Raw genomic sequence first — 21,953 nt, forward strand, 5'->3', positions numbered from 1 at the left:
CGGTTGGTTGAATTTCGAATTTTTTGAAATTTGAAATTTGACCTTTGATAAATCTGCCCCTTAGTATCATGTAGAGAGTGATATTCTGAGACAATTTGCAATTGGTTTTAATTTTTTTATTATTTGTGGTTTTTGAGTTATTTAGCCTTTTATTCAGAAATCTGGTTTCTAGCAACCATGAAATCCAGAAATCTGGTACCCTAGCAACCATGCATTGATTTGAATAAGAGACTGGAATATAAATAGGAGAGGCCTGAATAGACGAGTAATAAAAAGTAGCAATAACAATACATTTGTAGCCTTACAGAGCATTTGTTTTTAGATGGGGTCAGCGACCCCCATTTGAAAGCTGGAAAGAGTCAGAAGAAGAAGTCAAATAATTAAAAATGATAAAAAACAAATGAAGACCAAATGAAAAGTAAATGTGAACCACCCCTTTAATGCTAATAAGTTTGATAGGAATCTGTGTTTTTGCTTCACAACCGAACCTTATACTCCTGTACTGTATATAGAGCAGTGTTGGCCAAACCAGTGTCGGACTGGCCAATGGGAGACCAGGAAAACTCCCCGTGGGCCCAGGGGTCAGTGGCCTTTTGCTTCTAACCATTTGGCCTATTACATGGTCATTCCCTGTTTCTTTATGGAACACACAGGCTAAATAATGGGAGAATAGAGTATAGTAAGTAGAGATAAAGACTAGGAGAATAAAGAAGTTGAGTGAGGAGAGGAGGAATAATAGTTTGGAAAGTGGACCCATGGATATATATATATATATATATATATATATATATATATATATATATATATATATATAATACACAAAAGCCATGAATATCCTGTAAATTATATCCTTATAAACGGTGAGTTCTGATGTCATCAGTTATAAACGGTGAGTAGTGATGTCATTTCTGTCACATGACTCACTGAAACTTGTGTATTATAATAAATAAAGTACCCCCTGTTGTAAAATATGAGGATATTAGAAGTTACCTTCGGCCTCATGTTTTTCTATGGTCATGAAACTCCTCGGTAACTTATAATATCCTTATATATTACAAGAGGGGGTACTTTATTCACTATATATATATATATATATATATATATATATATATATATATATATATATATATATAGGCTGATGCAATATGGTACTTATTGGGGTTCTGTAGCTCTCTGCAGGGTCTGGGGTTCACATCTGATAGAGTTGCCAACGCTGCGTGATTTTATTTCATATTATAATTTAAGAAAGAGGAACTTCGGGGAGATTATAATAAGTAATGCTGCTGCTTTTTTGTTTCCTCTTCCCCTATGTAAATAAGGGCTGTGAGTGTGATGTGCCAGGGCTGCATCATTTACCAACAGTTTATAAACAGAAGTTGCCCAGTACGTTTGCCTGTGTACAACTTGTCAAATGTAGAGAGGGATATTCTGAGACAATTGGTTTTCAGTTTTATTATTTGTGATTTTGGACTTATTTAGCTTTTTATTCAGCAGCTCTCCAGTTTGCAATTTCAGCCATCTGGTTGGTATGGTCCGATATACCCTAGCAACCATGCATTGATTTGAAAAAGAGACTGGAATATGAATAGGAGAGGGTCTGAATAGAAAGATAAGTAGTAAAAAGTAACAATAACAATGAGGGGCAGATTTATCAAGGGTCGAAGTGAATTAGAGGGAATTTTCTAAGTAAAATTTTTTTCGAAATTCGAAGAAATTTTTTGGATACTTCGACCATCGAATAGGATACTTCTACTTCGATTCAAAGTAAAATAGTTAGAATATGCGACCATTCGATAATCGAAGTACTGTCTCTTTAAAAAAAACTTTGACGCCAAATTAAACCTGCCGAAGTGCTATGTTAGCCTATGGGGAACTTCTAGAGCATTTTTCTACGTTTTTTGAAGTCAAAGAAAAATCATTCGAACGATGGATGAAATCCTTCGAACGATGGATGAAATCCTTCGAAACGTTGGATTCGAAGAATTTCATCGTTCGATCGAACGATTTTACTTCGACCGCAAATGGCCAAATTTGATGTAAAAAGACTTCGACTTCGACGTTCGAAGTCAAAGTATTCCAATTCGATGGCCGAATTTCTAAGCTTTTCCTACTTCGAAATTCGACCCTTGATAAATCTGCCCCTAAATGTGTAGCTTTACAGAGCATTTGTTTTTTAGACGGGGTCAGTGACCCCCATTTGAAAGCTGAAAAGTTTTAGAAGAAGAAGGCAAATATTTCAAAAACGATATAAAAAAAAATAATTATTAAGACCAATTGGAAAGTTGCTTAGAATTGGGTTATACCCTTGTACAAAGTCATTTGCTGGATCTGGACCTGAGCAGTAGTTACTTGGTTCTTACAGCAAAGAACATCTTCACTGGTTTTAAAGTTATTTGTAAACGCAGTTGCTATTAAAACAGTGTCTGTCGCTTTTTGCACTGCTGGTTGTTGAAACAATGTAGAATAAGTCAGCCTTGTATGTAGTGATGGGCAAATTTATTTGGCAGGCGCGAATTGGCGGCAAAATCCCTCAATTCGACATCGGCGAATAAATTTGCAAAACCACCACGAAAATTCACCGGTGTTTAAAAAATGGATGCCGTTTTTTTGGACGCTGGTGCCATTTTTGCCAAAAAAAAACGGACGACGGCGTCAAAAACGGCCGGCCGGCGGGATTTCACAAATTTTTCACCATTTTGTGAATATCGCTGGAAATTCGCTCATTTTTTGGCGAAACGCCCCAAATTCGCCCCCATCACTACTTATATGCTCTTTATCAGCTGCCTTCTGCTCCATTGTTTCTAAAGTCCACCACCGGGGCAGAGAAAAGAAGTAATATATATAAATAACACTAAAGGGGTTGTTCGCCTTTCAGTTAACTCTTAGGGGCAAATTCACTAACGCGCGAAGCGCCGAACGCTAGCGTTAATTCGCTAGCGTTTGGCATTTTCGCTACTGCGCAAATTCACTAACGAACGCTGGCGTAGTTTCGCTAGTGTTACTTCGCAACCTTACGCCAGGCGAATCTTCGCTAGCGACAAAACTACGCAAATTCACTAACTTGCGCAGTTTACTGAACGCTACCTTTTACGCTAGACTTCCTTCGCCACCTCAGACCTGGCGAAGCGCAATAGAGTAGATAGGGATTGTTTCAAAAAAAGTCAAAAATTTTTCTAAGTCCCAAAAAACGCTGGCGTGTTTTCTACATGATGGGTGATAGGCTGAAAAAGATCGAAAATTTTTTGGGGCTCCCCTTCCTCCCCCCTACATTTCCTGACTCATGGCAACTTACCTAGACAGTGGGCACATGTGTAGGGCAAAATAAAATTTTATTTGCAGATTTGAAGGTTTTCTAGGCATTTGTAGTGCAGATACGTGTTCCTCCATTGAAATTTGAATTTCGCGCCGTATGCAAATTATCCTTCGCTAGCGCAACTTCGCTTTATATAGCGAAACAACGCTAGCGCAACTCCGCAACCTTACGCTACCCCTGTGCGCAACTTCGGATTTTAGTGAATTTGCGAAGCGCTGGCGAAACTACGCCTGGCGAAGTGCAGCGAAGTGCAGCGAAGTGCGGCGAAGTTGCGCCTGGCGCAACTTCGCATCTTAGTGAATTTGCCCCTTAGTATGATGTAGAGAGGGATATTCTAAAACAATTTGCAATTGGTTTTCATTTTTTATTACTGTATATGTGGTTTTTGAGTTATTTAGCTTTTTATTCAGCATCTCTAATCTGGTTGCTAGTGTTCAAATGACCCTAGCAACCATGCGTTGATTTGAATAAGAGACTGGAAGGTGAATAGGAGAGCATTTGTTTTTTTAGATAGGGTCAGTGGACCCCCATTTGAAAGCTGGAGAGACTCAGCAAAGGGCAAAATAAAACTATAAAAAATAAATAATGAAGACTAATTGAAAAATTGTGTGAGAATTTGACTTTCTATAACATACTAAAAGTTAACCTGAAGGTGAAACACCCCTTTCAAAGCATCAACATTTCATAATGAACGTATGTTGGAAAGTTGCTTAGAATTACAATTTCTTTCATTTATCATTTAGTTTTACATCCCCATGAAAACAGATATCAGTTGGTTGTATTTAAGGGATCTTGTCATTGGAAAACATGTTTTTTTCATAACGCATCAGTTTTGCCCCTGGTCATGTGACTTGTGCCTGCACTTTAGGAGAGAAATGCTTTCTGGCAGGCTGCTGTTTTTCCTTCTCAATGTAACTGAATGTGTCTCAGTGGGACATGGATTTTACTATTGAGTGCTGTTCTTAGATCTACCAGGCAGCTGTTATCTTGTGTTAGGGAGCTGCTATCTGGTTACCTTCCCATTGTTCTTTTGTTTGGCTGCTGGGGGGGGGGGGAAGGGAGGGGTGATATCACTCCAACTTGCAGTACAGCAGTAAAGACTTGAGCACAAGTCACATGACTTGGGGCAGCTGGGAAATTGACAAGACCTGTTATCCATAATGCGCGGGATCTGGGGTATTCCAGATAAGGGATCTTTCCGTAATTTGGATCTTCATACCTTAGTCTACTAGAAAATCACGTAAACATTAAATAAATCCAATAGGCTGGTTTTGCCTCCAATAAGGATTAATTATATCTCAGTTGGGATCAAGTACAAGTTACTGTTTTATTATAACAGAAAGAAAGGAAATAATTTTCATACCTCCCAGCTGTCCCGTTTTTAGTTTTTTGACAGCTCAACCCGCAGTCCCTCATTTGTACTGGAAAGTCCTGTTTTTTTCTGCACTGAACAGCCAGAAAAAGAAACAAAGTTTGTAACTTCATTGGCTTTTGGCAGAGAGCCCAGAACAGCCGCACCTGCAGATAAGATACTTTTGTAACAATTTTGAGATAAGCAAATAAGTAATTGTAACAATATAAGATAACAGGTCCCTTGGGAGAAGTTAGACTCACAGCTTAAAGGGCAATTCACCTTCATTAGCAAAACTGTAATAACTGAAAAAAAACACAGAAATATGTTCAAACTTTCATAACCTGCCAAATTTTGTAAAATAAACATGGTAATTAGGGGTGTGACCACAAAAATGGGTGTGGTCCAAAAAAATTGCCGCGTTACACGCGCCAACTTTTTTGTCCCTCTTTTCATTTCCAGAATGTTGGGAGGTGTGCATTTTTAAAGATTTGGATTATTTGATTAGAATGGATTCTATGAGAGACGGCCTTTCCATAATTCGGAGCTTAACAGGTTTCCGGATAACGGATCTTATACCTGTATATGGATACGGTTCCTTGACTTGTATTACTGGCAAATGTTCTTATATGGTCATTATATTACATCTCCCCGATGTCGCCCGCAGAGGAAGCAGCGCAGCAACTTGAATTTATTAATGTTGTGTATATATATATATATATATATATTTTTATATATTTATATATATGTATACATTGTGGCTGTTCAGCAGGTGGTCTGCCTTACTGAGCGCTCACTTGAAACGTATAAACAAGTCTCGTTAGAAAAATAACTAAAAAGATCAGGTTGTATCAAATGACAAATCCCGGTCAGATAATAGTCCAGGGAGCAGCTGCTGGTTGAGATTATTCTGTTGTTAAAAAACAGAGGAGTCAGAAAGGAGAGGGAAAGGGACATTTCTAGTGACCTTATAAGGCCGGGAGCTGCCGGGACTAGGGCTTTGCAGAGAGACTTATTCGCTCCTGGGTTTTCAGCCCAAAGAGATGAACTTGACATCAGATTGTTTTAATTTCCTGTTTATGTTTGATCGTAAAAACCACATCATATTTAATGTTGCGATCTGTTTTCAGGTTTCCTCTATTTAAAAAAAAAAGAAAAAAAAATTGAACCTTTGATGATAGTTTCTGGAATAAGAATACTTTTTCCACTGAAACCCCCGAAGCCCACGCTTTCTTTTCATTTTAAAGCTGAATACGTTTCGTCTCATTGGGACCCAAGCGCTGGTTTGACTCGAATTGCAACAAACGCGGAATAATATCAAACTTCAGCTGAAATAACATTGCGGCCTGTATTACCCAGAGGTTTCCTTTCATTGCCGCTACTTTTGTATCTCTTTTATTCCATAATCAAGTCCAGACAAATATTGTGAGTTGTTTTACACCTCTTTGTGCTTTCATTGTACAATATTCATCCACATAATAAACACAGATATTACTATATTATATTATTACTATCAGGCAAACTGAGAAGTGAAAGGGATATTATCATCCCACAACTAAGCAACTAGGGAAGCACCAAATCCACTATTTTGGTTTCGGCCGAATCCCCGAATCCATCTTGGAAGATTCGGCTGAATACTGAACCGAATCCGAATCCTAATTTGCATATGCAAATGGAAAAAGTGGAGAAAAATTGGTTTACTTCCTTGTTTTGTAACAAAAAGTCATGTGAAATCCCGCCCTCCCCACAATTTACATATTCAAATTAGGATTCGGTTCGGCCAGGCACAAAGATTCTGCTGAATCTGAACCCTGCTGAAAAAGGCCAAATCTTGGCCGAATCCCGAACCAAATCCTGGATTCGGTGCATCCCTATAAGCAACGTTATGTAATAGGGATGCACCGAATCCACTTTTTTGGATTCGGCCGAACCACTGAATCTCTCATGAAAGATTCAGCCGAATACTGAACCGAATCCGAACCCTAATTTGCATATGCAAATTAGTGGTGGGAAGGGGAACACATTTTTACTTCCTTGTTTTCTGACAAAAAGTCACGCATTTTCCCACCCACCCCTAATTTGCATATGTAAATTAGGATTCAGGTTCGGCCGGGCAGAAGGATTCCGTAACCGAATCCTGGATTCGGTGCATCCCTATAATGTAACACTCGTTTAATTAGTGCTTAGCAGTTTTATTTTGCGAAATACAGGCATGATACCTGTTATGCAGAATGTTGGGGATTCCCCAAAAAACTAAATTCCCAGTTTTTGTTTCTGCTCCAAAGAGCACGGTCTTTGCTAGGAATGAAAGTCTCCATAAGGGTATTTGTTTTTATTTGCTTTAAAAGGAGACACGACTTGAAAGCTTCTTGATTTTGTTCCCTCTTAGGGCTAGTCCACACGGGGAGATAGCGACGCGTTTGCGGTCGCGGCGACAAAGCGCCGCGACAGTCGCCGCGACCGGCGCAGGCGACAGTTTTGTATGGGCGCCTATGTAAAAACGCCTGTGCTAACCACACGAGGCGATGCGCTTTTCAACAGTCGCCTGAAAAAGCCTGGTGAGGCATTTTCAGGCGACTGTTGAAAAGCGCATCACCTCGTGTGGTTAGCACAGGCGTTTTTACATAGGCGCCCATACAAAACTGTCGCCTGCGCCGGTCGCGGCGACTGTCGCGGCACTTTGTCGCCGCGACCGCAAACGCGTCGCTATCTCCCCGTGTGGAATAGCCCTTAGATGTTCCCCCTGGACCCTATAAAGGGAGGTGAGTTTTAAGCCTCAACTGAGATTCAAAATAGGCCCTGGAGTTTCAAAAACGCAGAGATCTAAACAGCTTTCCAGTCTGGGCCTGGTGGGCTTCTGTAAAAGGGATGGGTTCAAGAAGAAGATCAGGGTGCGGTTGAGCGTTTATATTTTCTTTATCTACTTCATTGTTCCTCAGTTTTGGGCTAAAGCTGGCCATAGACATGCTGATTATAGCCTATGTTGATTTGGCAGTGCCAATCTTCCAACCTGCAACTAACCATTCAGATTACATAGTTACATAGTTACATAGTTAAATTGGGTTGAAAAAAGACAAAGTCCATCAAGTTCAACCCCTCCAAATGAAAACCCAGCATCCATACACACACCCCTCCCTACTTTTAATTAAATTCTATATACCCATACCTATACTAACTATAGAGTTTAGTATCACAATAGCCTTTGATATTATGTCTGTCCAAGAAATCATCCAAGTCCCTCTTATAGTCATTAACTGAATCAGCATCACAACATCACCCGGCAGTGCATTCCCCAACCTCACTGTCCTGACTGTGAAGAACCCCCTACGTTGCTTCAAATGAAAGTTCTTTTCTTCTAGTCTAAAGGGGAGGCCTCTGGTACGGAGATCCACTTTATGGGTAAAAAGGTCCCCTGCTATTTGTCTATAATGTCCTCTAATGTACTTGTAAAGTGTAATCATGTCCCCTCGCAAGCGCCTTTTTTCCCCAACCTTGACAGTCTCCCCTCATAATTTAAGTCTTCTGTCCCTCTAACCAATTTAGTTGCACTTAGTCTCTGCACTCTCTCCAGCTCATTTATATCCCTCTTAAGGACTGGAGTCCAAAACTGCCCCCATACTCCAGATGAGGCCTCACCAGGGACCTATAAAGAGGCAGAATTATGTTTTCATCCCTTGAGTTAATGCCCTTTTTTTATACAAGAAAGAACTTTATTTGCTTTAGTAGCCACAGAATGACACTGCCCAGAATTAGACAACGTGTTATCTACAAAAACCCCTAGATTAATATAAAGTAGTAACGAGAACAAATCACACGTTGCTCGGGCCATTAAGTGACAGGCAGCAATCGTATGAAAGTTATGTCCGACAAAGTAGTGACAGTCTCCCATTGATGTCAGTAGGTTGGACAGGTTAAAAGATTAATATCGGCTACCGATAAGATCTCTGCGTGTATTGCCTCTCTGACTATGAAGATTTTCATTCATCCAGGTCATGGTATATCTCATATAAGTAATTCTAAAACAACTGGACTTGCTGAGTAATCAATGAAGACCTTTCTCTACTCATCCGAGCAGCTTCTTCAGTTCAACTGACTGGTGTGGGAAGTTCTCGGCATATAAACTCTTATTTAATAGTCTTATACAAGAGTTTATATACCGAGGACTTCCCACACCAGTCAGTTGAACTGAAGAAGCTGCTCGGATGAGTAGTGAAAGGTCTTCAATGATTACTCAGCAAGTCCAGTTGTTTTAGAATTACTTCTATCTTATCAGATATACCATGACCTGGATGAATGAAACTCTTCATAGTCAGATAGGCAATACATGCAGAGATCTTATCGGTAGCCGATATAAATCTTTTAACCTCTCTGACCGACTGAGACCGATCACCATGGTATGAAAAATGTTGGTATGATCCATACATGGTCCGAAAATCGTACGAACCTTTGTTTTGTACCATAGTATCTGCGTCTATGGACAATTCTATTCCTCAAAAAAACGAAATTCCCAGTGTGTGTGTTTTTTTTGCTGTTGTCTCCCAGTCTTTGCCAGGCATGAGAGTCTCCATAAGGGTATTTGTTTTTATTTGCATTAAGAGGAGACAAGACCTGAAAGCTTCTTGATTTTCTTCCCTCTCTGATGTTCTCCATTTGCTTATACAACATAAGACGGATGACTATTTCTCTCCCAACCTCCTTACACTTTTGTTGCCATTTATAACTAGTCACGATGGGCCAGTGATAAAGAAAACACTTGTCCAAGAAACACTTTCTCATTGAGAAAGTCTCATGTCTTCACGTGTGAATAATTTTCAACAGAGAAAGAGAAAAAATAACAGTCGTGCTTTACTGGAGGCCCTTCTACAAACAGGCTGAAGGATCTCATCAAGTCAACTGGTAAATAGAAAGTTGTTTTTCTGCTCAGCCACGTATGATTGCACTTCTTAACCTTGCGAGGTGTAACCTGAGCTTCCTGCATTCCTCTCCTAAAACAAAGCCCCGCTGCTCGCAAAAAAATGTTTACTTTTCTTCCTCTGATATTTCTAGTTTTTATGACTTAATTGTGTTGGCTCTTAAATGTCTTCAGTTGGTTTTTACACCTGCCCCCAAAGTGATTTTCATTGGGAATTGCCAATGAAAAACAGCCGCATCCATCGGAAATCTGTAATGGAAACAAATAGTTTCTGGATTTGAGAAACAAGAAAATAAAGCTTGACGTAGACATTAATATCCGTTACCTGCTGCACACAATGGAACGAACAAACTCAACAGGGTGTGGATTGTGTTTATCTATGACTAAGCTAATTCCAAGCCACGTCTTATACCCGCAAATCATTATTCGACATCATCAGTTGCCAGAAAAATCAATTAAAATATCAATTAATAATGCTTACTTCACTTTTTGAAGACTGAACAGGTGTGGAACAGTATCCAGAAACCCGTTATCCAGAAAGCTCAGAATTACAGAATACCCGTCTCCCATAGGGGCAAATTCACTAAAGCGCAAAGCGGCTAATGCTAGCGCAGCCAGCAGCGACGTCATGTCATTACTTCGCCGATTTAATAATGGGCGCTGGTGTAAATTCGCTAGTGAAGTGGACCTACTCTAGCGCTACTTTGCACCCTTACACCGGGCGAAGTAGTGCTATGGTGAAGGGACGTAACTACGCTAATTCACTAACTTGCGCATTTTACTGAACGTTACCTCTTGCGCCAGACTTGCCTTCGCCTCCTCAGACCAGGCGAAGTGCAGTAGAGTAGATAGGGCTTCAAAAAATTGTTTCTAAGTCCCAAAAAACACTGGCGTCTTTTCCTTTTTTAAGGGTGATAGGCTGAAAAAGATCGTAATTTTGTTTGGGGTACCCTCCTTCCCCCCTACATTTCCTAACATATGGCACCTAAACTATACAGTCTGCACATGTATAGGGCAAAATAACAACTCTCTTTTATTTTATGAAGGTTTCCCAGGCTTGTGTAGTGTAATGTATTTGCTGCTACATATACGTCCATTGTACTTTAACTTGGCGCCGTATGCAAATTAGGCATCAGTAACGTAACTTCGCTTTGCTTGATGAATTAACGCTAGTGCAACTTCGCTACCGTTCGCCTCCCTGAGCGCAACTTTGCATTTTAGTGAATTTGCGTAGCGCTGGTGAAACAACGCCTGGCGAAGTGCGGCAGAGTGTGGCGAAGCTGTCGCCGGCGCAACTTCGGATCTTAGTGAATTTGCCCCATAGACTCCTAGTTCTTTACGGTTTATTAAAAATAAAAATTAGAAAGATTCAAATCTCTGCCTAAGATATAATTAAGTCTTTTTGGAAGCAAAACAATCTAATTGGGTCCAAAGGGGTTGTTTATTAAAACTTTTTTTTTTCTGGTCAGGCTTTTTAAGGCAAAAACTCAATTTTTTTGTGGAAAATAAACCCTTAAAATTTTTTTAACATTTATTTTATCCTGATTCTGCGAAAAACCCAAATCCAAAAATCAGTTATTTTAAACCTGCCGAGGTCATGTATAAGTCAATGGGAGATGTCCCTATCCCAATTTGAAGATATCGTGGTCCATCCTGGGTTTAGTCTGATAATCTGAAAAATGTGGGTTTTTTGGGCAAAAACCGGAAAAAAACAAGCGATTTAGGATTTAAGAGTTTTTTCCCTATCCAATTTATTCAAATTATTTTAATGATAAATAAGGCAAAATCAGGGATGAGAGTTTGGTCGAGCTTTATTTTTATTAAATAATGAGATAAAATTAGGGATGCACCGAATCCAGGATTCGGTTCGGGATTCGGCCAGGATTCGACCTTTTTCAGCAGGATTCGGATTCGGCTGAATTCTCTGCCCATCTGAACCAAATCCTAATTTGCATATGCAAATTAGGGGCGGGAGGGAAACTGCGTGACTTTTTGTCACAAAATAAGGAAGTAAAAAATGTTTTCCCCTTCCCACCTCTAATTTGCATATGAGTTTGGATTCGGTTCGGTATTCGGCCAAATCTTTCGTGAAGGATTTGGTGGTTCGGCCGAATCCAAAATAGTGGATTCGATGCATCCCTAGATAAAATCAGATTTTAGTAAGTAACTACTAAATGATTTCTTAGTAGACTTAAGGTATGAAGATCCAAATTACAGAAAGATCCATTTTCAGGAAAACCCCAGGTCCCAAGCATTCTGGATAAGTATAATATTTTTTACGGTGTTTATTAAGGTGGCAATTTAGGTACCCTAATCAAATTTCCTTTAGATTTAAAAACTAGGATATAATAAATAGGGATGCACTAAATCCACTATTTTGGATTCTGCCGAACCCCCAAATCCTTCACAAAAGATTCGGCCAAATACCGAATCCAAATCCTAATTTGCATGTACAAATTAGGGGTGGGAAGGGGAAAACATTTTTGACTTCCTTGTTTTGTGACAAAAAGTCACACGATTTCCCTCCCCGCCCCTAATTTGCATATGCAAATTAGGATTTGGGTTTGGCTGTGCAGAAGGATTCGACCAAATCCAAATCCTGCTGAAAAAGGTCAAATCCTGTCTGAATCCCGAACTGAATCCTGGATTGGGTGCATCCCTAATAATAAATTCTGCCTTGCCTTGAGCTCCTTATCCTATCCTAAGGCCCCATATCTCACCCAAAATAAATTACAGGTCCTGTTACCTAGAATGCTCGGGCCCTGGGGTTTTCTGGATGAAGGATCTTTCCGTAATATGGATCTTCATACCTTAAGTCTACTAGAAAATAATGTAAACGTTAAATAAAGCCAATAGGCTGGTTTTGCTTCCAATAAGGATTAATTATATCTCAGTTGGGATCAAGTGCAAGGTACAGGTATGGAACCTGTTTATATAAATAAGCTGCTGTGTATCAATGGTAGAAACTGTAAAAAGTCTATAAGGCACAGGTTAAATAGTGGATAACAGATAACACCATTATGTTCTACAGAGCTTATCTGCTGTGTAACCTGAGCCTTTTCTCCTTTGAATGGCTGCCCCCATTGCTGCACAGCAGCTTATTTATATAAACAATAGTAGTGTTTCTGAAGCAAACTCACCAGTTTTACCAGTGCAGGGCAACACTGCTTTATATTTTTATTACTTTAAAACACTTTCATTTTTTTGATGTTACTGTTCCTTTAAAAGAAATGAAAGACCTTTATGGCCCGGGACACTGCACTTCTCCTTGAAACCGTGTGAATAAATCACTCCCACAGCCTCTAATTTGGCTTTTTGTCCATTTTGGCAAATTTGAATCATTACATTTTTTTTTCTTGGATCTAACTGAATTAATGTAGTCCAGTCTCTGTGAAAATACAGTAAAAAAAATGGTTTTCTGATAGTCCCTTTATTCTCACATAGGAAAGTGCATTTATTAATATAGGTATGGGATCCATTATCCAGAAACCTGTTATGGAGAAAGAGCCGATTTACGGAATGCCCGTCTCCTATTGACTCAATTTTATCCAAATAATCCAGATGTTTAAAAATGATTTCCTTTTTCTGTGTAATAATAAAACAGTAGCTTGTACTTGATCCCAACTAAGATATAATTAATCCTTATTGGAAGCAAAACCAGCCTATTGGGTTTAATTTTTAAATTCATTTCTAGTAGACTTAAGGCATGAAGATCCAAATTAAAGAAATATCCCTTATCCGGAAAACCCCAAGTCCAGAGTATTCTGGATAACCGGTTCAATACCTGTAGTAATAGTTAACTCCCCTTCCTTTCTCTCACAATGCAGCAGTTCTGTTCTGCTTTATGGCTGACATTCTATCTACCATTCTGTCATAGTGATCATAGATCTGAAGCTCATTCTTTACATTTCAGCAGAATTTCGAGCCTGGGAAATGATATAACCAGCGTTTAGAACAGAACCAACAATACGGCAGTTCAAATATGTAAATGCATGGAAAGTGAATATTAGGGATGCACCAAATCCACTATTTTGGATTCAGCCTAACCCCCGGATCCTCTATGAAAAATTTGGCCGAACACCGAATCCTAATTAGCATATGCAAATTGGGGGGGACATTTTTTACTTCCTTGTTTTGTGACAAAATGCCACGAGATTTCTCTACCTGTTCCTAATTTGCATATGCTAATTAGGATTCGGTTCGGCCGGACAGAAAGATTCGGCCCAATCTGAATCCTGCTGAAAAAGGCAGAATCCCGAAACGAATACTGGCCGAATCCCGAACCGAATCCTGGATATGGTGCATCCCTACTGGATATAGAACTTAAATATAAAAAAAACAACAATGTTTAGGATATGGTTTTCATTTTAGTCTTGTTTGCTAATATTATTCACTATATTTGTTAAGTCAGAGGACGTATGGGTCAAATTTGGGCTTCATCTATTTCTGAAATCCAGCACAAGTTATTTCATGCTAAAAAAGCTCTGCCGGGCGGTGAACTAAAAATAATGTTTTGAGGATGATAAATATATTTTATTGCTGTTTTTCTTTTTCAAGGCTTGTCATGTAAACCAGGTCATGGTCATGAAAACAGAGTATAATTGGCTGTGTACTTTGTGCAGCACTTGTTTATCCGGTCCCTAAAGAAGAGGCTTCGGGTGCCGTTTGCCGGCACAGTTCTTTTTTATTAAGTGGGTCAGAGTCGGAACAAGCAGCTCTTCCTTTTTTCCCCAAGTAGATCATTTTTCCTTAAATAGCCCTGAAAGAGCTTGCAGGGGTATAAATTACATTTTACAGGTTTATTTGTTCTGTTGGAATGCCATTCGAGAGGCTCATTCCACTTTGAAGCATGGAGCAGCTCTTTTATTGCATCTGAAACCCTTTCCAGCGCTGGAGGGGTTATAGAAACTTCCCCAAACAGGTGACATATGTAAAGATACAGCCGCTTATGAAAAACACAGCACAAAAACATAACGTAATTTAAAGTAGCCACTTTCAGCAGTTTCGCCTTTGGAATTAAAATTTAACACGGCCCAGAAGGATTCTGTATCTGGGAGGCGATCGGATCTGCAATGCAAAGCATAAAGCACAGGTTTGTCTGCTAAACATGCAGAAAATTGAAGCTGCACAATAGATAAACATAAATCAGTTTAGGAGACATTTTCATAATAACATCGTGTAGCGAGCGGGGAGCGAGCACATTGCTCTGAATTTAACACACTCTGCCTGTGTCAACTGATTCCGGCACGTGAAATTGGATGTTTCACACGATCAAGTCGAGTAGGGCTGCCATCTACGTTATGTCTGGGCCGGAATTATCTGATATTCCTCAGCCTATATATATATATATATATATATATATATATATATATATATATATATATATATATATATATATATATATATATATATATATAGAGTAGGGCTGCCATCTACGTTATGTCTGGGCTGGAATTATCTGATATTCCTCAGCCGGAGCTGAAGCCTATATATATATATATATATATATATATATATATATATATATATATATTGCCTACATTGCAATACAGAGTAAGCACCTTGCTATTGGGCTTCCACAATTGTAAAGAAAAAGTTGAGCCAGAGCTTTAAACTAAACGTGACTTATTTTAAATGGAGTTGGGGAGCAACACTAGCATTAAAAATGTTCTTGGGGTGCCAAATAAGGGCTGTGATTGGCCATTTGGTAGCCCCTATGTGGATTGTCAACCTACATTGAGACTCTGTTTGGCAGTACACCTGGTTTTTATACAACCAAAACTTGCCTCCAAGCCTGGAATTCAAAAAGAATCACCTGTTTTGAGGCCACTGGGAGCAACATCCAAGGGGTTGGATAGCTGATCACTGGGGGATCACTGATCTAGAAGATCATCAAATCTGCCCGTTTTCATGTGATTCCTATTACCAGCAATTTTGCTTGTAGGGGCAAAATTTCCAAATTAGCTTTTGTGCCATAGACCTTACCAACATTGAGCTTGGTGTTTTTTAATCCAAGGATCATTGCCGGTCATTGGGATGTTGGCCTTTAAGAGTCAAGAAAAGTTTTACAAATCCATAGACTACAGCAAACCTGAGTTTTCTAGGAATGGGCTCCACCAGAAATAACTTTAAATTCTCAGTGTTCCTTTGATTGACCTGACACTTGCATGAATATCTAAAATGAATATTGAATTCAGAGTTAAGGAGGCTAGCTCCGGGGACAGCGAAGCCTTGTGCTTATGTGAAATGATGTGAGTGCCAACCATAGAATGTTGTCATCAGAAAATAGAAAATCAGAAAATGAAATCATGGTTAAAAGCATTTAGGACGTGTTTATCTAGAATCGGTAGGAGAAAATTTCAATATAAATGCCTATTTACTTATGCACTGCTGTCAGTTTGGCCTGGCTCCGTGTATGTTAAGTGAAACGATTGGTTCAATAATGTAATGTGACATTAGGATTTGAAACATTTGATACTGGTCTTTAAAAAACACATTTAGGAAATGGGGAAGTTAAAACAAGGCCGGGGTGTCAATGTTTTGTAATGTGTGGAATTTTTAAGTGAGACTTCATCTTTAACATGGTGAAATGTAGTAAATGGCATTACTAGAAATGTGTTTATTTCAAGGATATTTTTTAACTTTATATGGACAATACATATTTGCAACCTGGACGAAAAGCATTTGCAAATGCAGTTATGGGATCCATTATACGGAAAGCAGTTATCCAGAAATAAAGTGTATTGAGGGTCTTTATCCATGTGTGTTTCAGGGAAGCCGCCCCAGGAAGTTCCTTGCAATAAAACTTATGTTATGTATTATAATGTCTATTTTCTGGCCTTGGAATTTTATTTAACCATCAGTCGACCCTTATTCAAATGAACCCTTATTTATTTTGAACCTAATCAGCCAGGTGCCAACTCAGTTTGGAGTCGGAAGCTTTTTTCAGCCCATGTACGCAGGGCCGGAACTAGTGGTAGGCGACAGAGGTATGTTCCTAGGGTGCAGGTGTGGCTGGGAGCAATTCCAAAAGGAGAGACCAGAGGGAGAAGTAAGGGATTAACATCCAGCAGGGGAGAAGTTGAGGAAGGCAGATATCGGCAGGGGAGGTGAGGGAACAAGAGACCAGAAGTGGCAGTTGAGGGAGCAAGACACCAGTTGTGGGGTTATTGAGTGGCACCAATGGGTGGGGTGGCTTTTTGGCAGGGTGTTGGGCCAAATAGTTTTGCCTTAGGCACAAAGCTAAGTAGCTGAATAGATTCTATATGTGCCCAACTGAGGTGAGAACCCAATATGAAGGTCAGTTTGCCGGCGACTCTCCCATTGAACATATATAGGCATGTATATATATATATAATACACAAAAGCCATGAATATCTTGTAAATAAAGGAATGGGTGCGGCTCAACAAAAGTCTTTGTTGGTTTAATTCCACGGGTTATCCTGTGTTCAATATCCCAAATCAATGTATCAATAATGTAGTTGGTTGTGGAACAAACCCTTTGGGCTCCGCCCGAAACATGTTGTGTAACTCTACCTCCCAATAAAGAGTATTGCAGTCAACTTGCTGCCTTGGGTTTGTTCCACAACCAACTACATTATTGATACATGAATATCTTGTAAATCATATCCTTATAAACGGTGAGTTCTGATGTCATCAGTTATAAACGTTGAGTTCTGATGTCATTTCTATCACATGATTCACTGAAACTTGAGTATTATAATAAATAAAGTACCCCCTGATATTAGAAGTTACCTCGTAGTTCCATGACCTTTGGCCTGGTGCTTTTATATGGTCATGAAACTCCTCGGTAACTTATAATTTCCTTATAATTTACAAGAGGGGAGCCATGAATATCCTCTAAATGATATCCTTATAAATAGTGCTTAGGGATGTCACCAGTTATAATCGGAGCTTAGTGATGTCATCAGTTATAATCGGAGCTTAATGAAGTCATTTCTGTCACATGACTCACTAAAAACGTGTGTACAGTTAAACCCCCATTTTACATCCCCCGATTTTAAGTTTTCCTTCATTTGTTGTTTTGTGGTCCCACCTATATATTATGCATAATACATTTCCCTTATTTTCCATTTTCCTGGATTTTACACAATTTTTTTCTGGTCCCCTGTAAAAATTGGGGTTCTACTGTATTATAATAAATAAAGTACCCCTATTGTAAAATATAAGGATATTAGAAGTAACCTTAGAGTTCCAGGACCTGTATAAAAACACTTGGCCTTTGGCCTTCGGCCTCGTACTTTTATATGGTCATGGAACTCCTCAGTAACTTCTAATATCTTTATATATTACAAGAGGGGTTACTTTATTCACTATATATGAGGCAGGCGACTTCTTTCCCTGTATCCAGACTGCACTCCGCTACGATCCAGAGAGAACTTGGCCCGACTACATTTTTTTATTAGGTGGCCAGATTTTAATCAGGGTTTCATTGTGCATTTTGTCACATAAACCCAAATAAATTTGCTGGGCTATACAAGTCCTTTGGCCGAACACAAAGCCGGCTCATCTTCCCTCCCGGCTAAAGACTGTGCGCTGCTTACGGACGGGAAAGCCTTGGTGCTGCTCGCTCCAGATAAGCTCCACTCCAACCACTTTATTCCTTTTATTAACTCTCCCAAAGTCATTCACCATTAAGCACAATTGCATGCCTTTGTTTCTTCATTTATTTGTTACTGCTGCCCAGTGAGATGGGGGCAAAACTCATGTAGACTCTGTTTTATTTAATCATTTTCTCTGTTTTTTTTTTATATTTATTTATTTTCTTTTTTCTGTCCCCAGGGGAAGGAGAGTGACCTTTTTGGGTGGTTGTAACTGAAGATTGCTTTGCTGAAGCAACTACTTGTATAAGGTAAATAAAATCTTGCCTGTTCCACTCTATGGTTTAGTGGGGGTTGAAATGTTTGAAAAGTGTCCTTTATATATATTTTTTTATTTATAAATGTAGGGCTTTGGGCTATAAGTGAAAACCATTTCCTTTCAATCAGTCTCTGGCTTCTGTTCTAGCAAGTGGCAATGGTGTTAGCATGAGAAAAACAAGTATCGTGTATATTAAATAGGTCTGTCTCCTACCCCCATCATTTCATTTAGAGTAGGGCCGAAAGGGCCCTTAGCTCCCCATATTAAACCAATGACATATTATATTATGTAACAATATTTTCAGTAAATACCATGATATCAGGGTGTTCTACCTGCACCCTTTGTTTAGGGGGTTACAAAGGTATACAGTTCAGGAGGCACAGGAGGTATACAGTTCAGGAGGTATACAGTTCAGGAGGCACAGGAGGTATACAGTTCAGGAGGTATATAGTTCAGGAGGTATACAGTTCAGGAGACACATGAGGTATGCAGTTCAGGAGGCACAGGAGGTATACAGTTCAGGAGGCACAGGAGGTATATAGTTCAGGAGGCACAGGAGGTATATAGTTCAGGAGGCACAGGAGGTATATAGTTCAGAAGGCACAGGAGGTATATAGTTCAGGAGGCACAGGAGGTATACAGTTCAGGAGACACAGGTGGTATACAGTTCAGGGGTCACAGGAGGTATACAGTTCAGGGGGCCCAGGAGGTATATAGTTCAGGAGACACAAGAGGTATATAGTTCAGGGGGCCCAGGAGGTATACAGTTCACGGGACCCAGGAGGTATACAGTTCAGAGGCACAGGAGGTATACAGTTCAGAGGTTCAGGTTCTGATGAATTATGGGCAAGTAGACCTATTGATACAATGGAACCCTTGAAGTACTGTCAGCTGGGATATATAGTAGTGGCCAAGCAAATTGTGACTGACTTGAACCAAGAAAATTAGATATTGTTAGGATTATTAATGGTGCATTGTATAATCTTAGTAATTTTAACCCAAATCCCTGTGTTGCAACCTGTGTGCGATCTCACAAAACTTCTGCTATTTTGCACAACTTGGCACAAAATTATCCAGTACTGGGATTCTGGGGGAAATGCTAAATTGTGGATAAAAAAACATGCCGATTTGGATCTGAAAATTTTTAATTGAACCATGTGCTACTTTAGGTGACAGCACAGGTGCCAAGTGAGACTTGCAGTGGAGCAACTACAGCGTCCAGCATCCCCCCAACAGCCGAGTGCGAGATGCTCTTAGTTGTAGTTAAGCAACAGCTGGAGGGTTGCAGGTTGGACATCAGTGTATTACATACATTCATTTCCACTGAGATCTTTAACCCAGACCTTACTTTCTACATCTGGGGACAAAATACTCGCGGTCTATATTTGTTTGCACTTCCCCATCTGGAACAAGCAAGGATTCATTTAACTCAGCCATGGATTTCCCATGTGAAACAGGTCTCACCGCTATAAATAACTTGCCTTTTTTTTTTTAACTTACAAGTATTTATTTATAAAAAGTGTAATTACAAACAGCAACTTATTATGAAAATAATTTTAAGCAAGTTTATTTTTTAATTTGTTATGTTTTTATAGCAAAATTGAATTTTGCACTAAGGGTTTATAGTCATAGCTACTGATGCACAACTAGAAAGAGTTATAAATATCCTGTAAATTAAACGTATGCATTTTGCTAATCAGGGCTTTGTAATGTCATTTGCCAATTGACTTACTGAAACTTTTTTATGATATACAGAATATCTGTGCTATATGGTATAAGCAATGACTTCTAATATCCTTATATTTTACAGTAGGGGGTACATTATCCCTTATAATACATGAGTGATACTCAGAGGTTCCTGTATAACTCAGCCTGCAGCCTTGTGCCTTTATATGGTCACATAACCCCTCAGTGACTTCTAATATCCTTATCATTTACAGTAGGGGGTACATTATCCCTTATAATACATGAGTGATACTCAGAGGTTCCTGTATAACTCAGCCTGCAGCCTTGTGCCTTTATATGGTCACAGAACGCCTCAGTGACTTCTAATATCCTTATCATTTACCGTAGGGGGTACATTATCCCTTATAATACATGAGTGATACTCAGAGTTCCCTGCATAACTCAGCCTGCAGCCTTGTGCCTTTATATGGTTACATAACCCCTCAGTGACTTCTAATATTCTTATCATTTACAGTAGGGGGTACATTATCCCTTATAATACATGAGTGATACTCAGAGGTTCCTGTATAACTCAGCCTGCAGCCTTGTGCCTTTATATGGTCACAGAACGCCTCAGTGACTTCTAATATCCTTATCATTTACAGTAGGGGGTACATTATCCCTTATAATACATGAGTGATACTCAGAGGTTCCTGTATAACTCAGCCTGCAGCCTTGTGCCTTTATATGGTCACAGAACCCCTCAGTGACTTCTAATATCCTTATCATTTACCGTAGGGGGTACATTATCCCTTATAATACATGAGTGATACATTATCCCTTATAATACATGAGTGATACTCAGAGTTCCCTATATAACTCAGCCTGCAGCCTTGTGCCTTTATATGGTCACATGACCCCTCAGTGACTTCTAATATCCTTATCATTTACAGTAGGGGGTACATTATCCATTATAATACATGAGTGATACACACAGAAATAATTACGGCAGCCAGTGCTTGAATTGGGACGGGATGCGGCGGGATGCCATCCCACCACTTCTTTTTTTCCGCCAGGCAGGATGCAAAGATTTTGCATACCAGAACGGAGCTTTAATGCGCTCCTAATACAGAAAACATTTTAAGACGACCGGACTGCCTGCGACGCAGACAGATCTGTTCAACTTCCTGCAGAAAGTGCACCTGCCAGGCTTAGTCATTATTCACCCATGCGTGTCCTGACACAAGCACCGTCACTATTCCCATCTCTTTGCATTTGCAGGTTCCCAGAATAGCTCCGCCCTTAGTCTGGCCCGTGCCCTGTTAGTGAGAGCTAAAATCTTATTGCCCAAAATATTATTTTCTATTGGTTAATAATGGTTGATGGTGTGCTATTTGATTGGTTCATTGAGTGAGCCTGCTGGTACCTTATTGGTCAGAGAAACTCTACTACTTCCTATAAGCGGGGTGTGGAGTGCGGCAGATTAGATTGCTGTCAATTTCAGCTGAGAGATGCTGTGCGGCACGAGGTACCGAATACGATCTGCCAATCGCGAGGTATGGCCTTAAGGAGTTTTGTTTGTGCGCTGCGACCTGCGACAGTTCCTTCTCAGTCCTCCCTATGCAGCCTACATTGTCTTATTACTCGTGCCCAGTAGCATTGCTGGGGAACAGTCTGCAGAGTTTTACAGTGTGAGCCATAATGCTTTTAACATTATAGAAGACCATTTTTTCTAATATATATTAAACCCTTTTATAAAGGATATTTATACATGTACTTGCCCCTGTGCCATCCGACTATGAATTCTGGGGGAATTTATACATGTAATTGCC

At 39.6% G+C, this 21,953-nt stretch overlaps 1 protein-coding gene across 14 annotated transcripts in view; it reads left to right on the top strand.

Annotated features, from left to right (window-relative positions):
* The window catches only part of foxp1.L (forkhead box P1 L homeolog), a 612,880-nt gene that overhangs the window by 274,431 nt on the left and 316,496 nt on the right, over positions 1-21,953 (top strand). For all 14 annotated transcript variants that reach the window (XR_001935410.2, XM_018259171.2, XM_018259180.2 and 11 more), the window contains one exon: positions 18,379-18,448. The gene's annotated coding sequence lies outside the window, so the exon portion shown is untranslated. The remainder of the gene's footprint in view (positions 1-18,378; positions 18,449-21,953) is intronic.

Source organism: Xenopus laevis, chromosome 4L, assembly GCF_017654675.1.
Source record: "Xenopus laevis strain J_2021 chromosome 4L, Xenopus_laevis_v10.1, whole genome shotgun sequence".
NCBI classification, from domain to species: Eukaryota; Metazoa; Chordata; class Amphibia; order Anura; family Pipidae; genus Xenopus; species Xenopus laevis.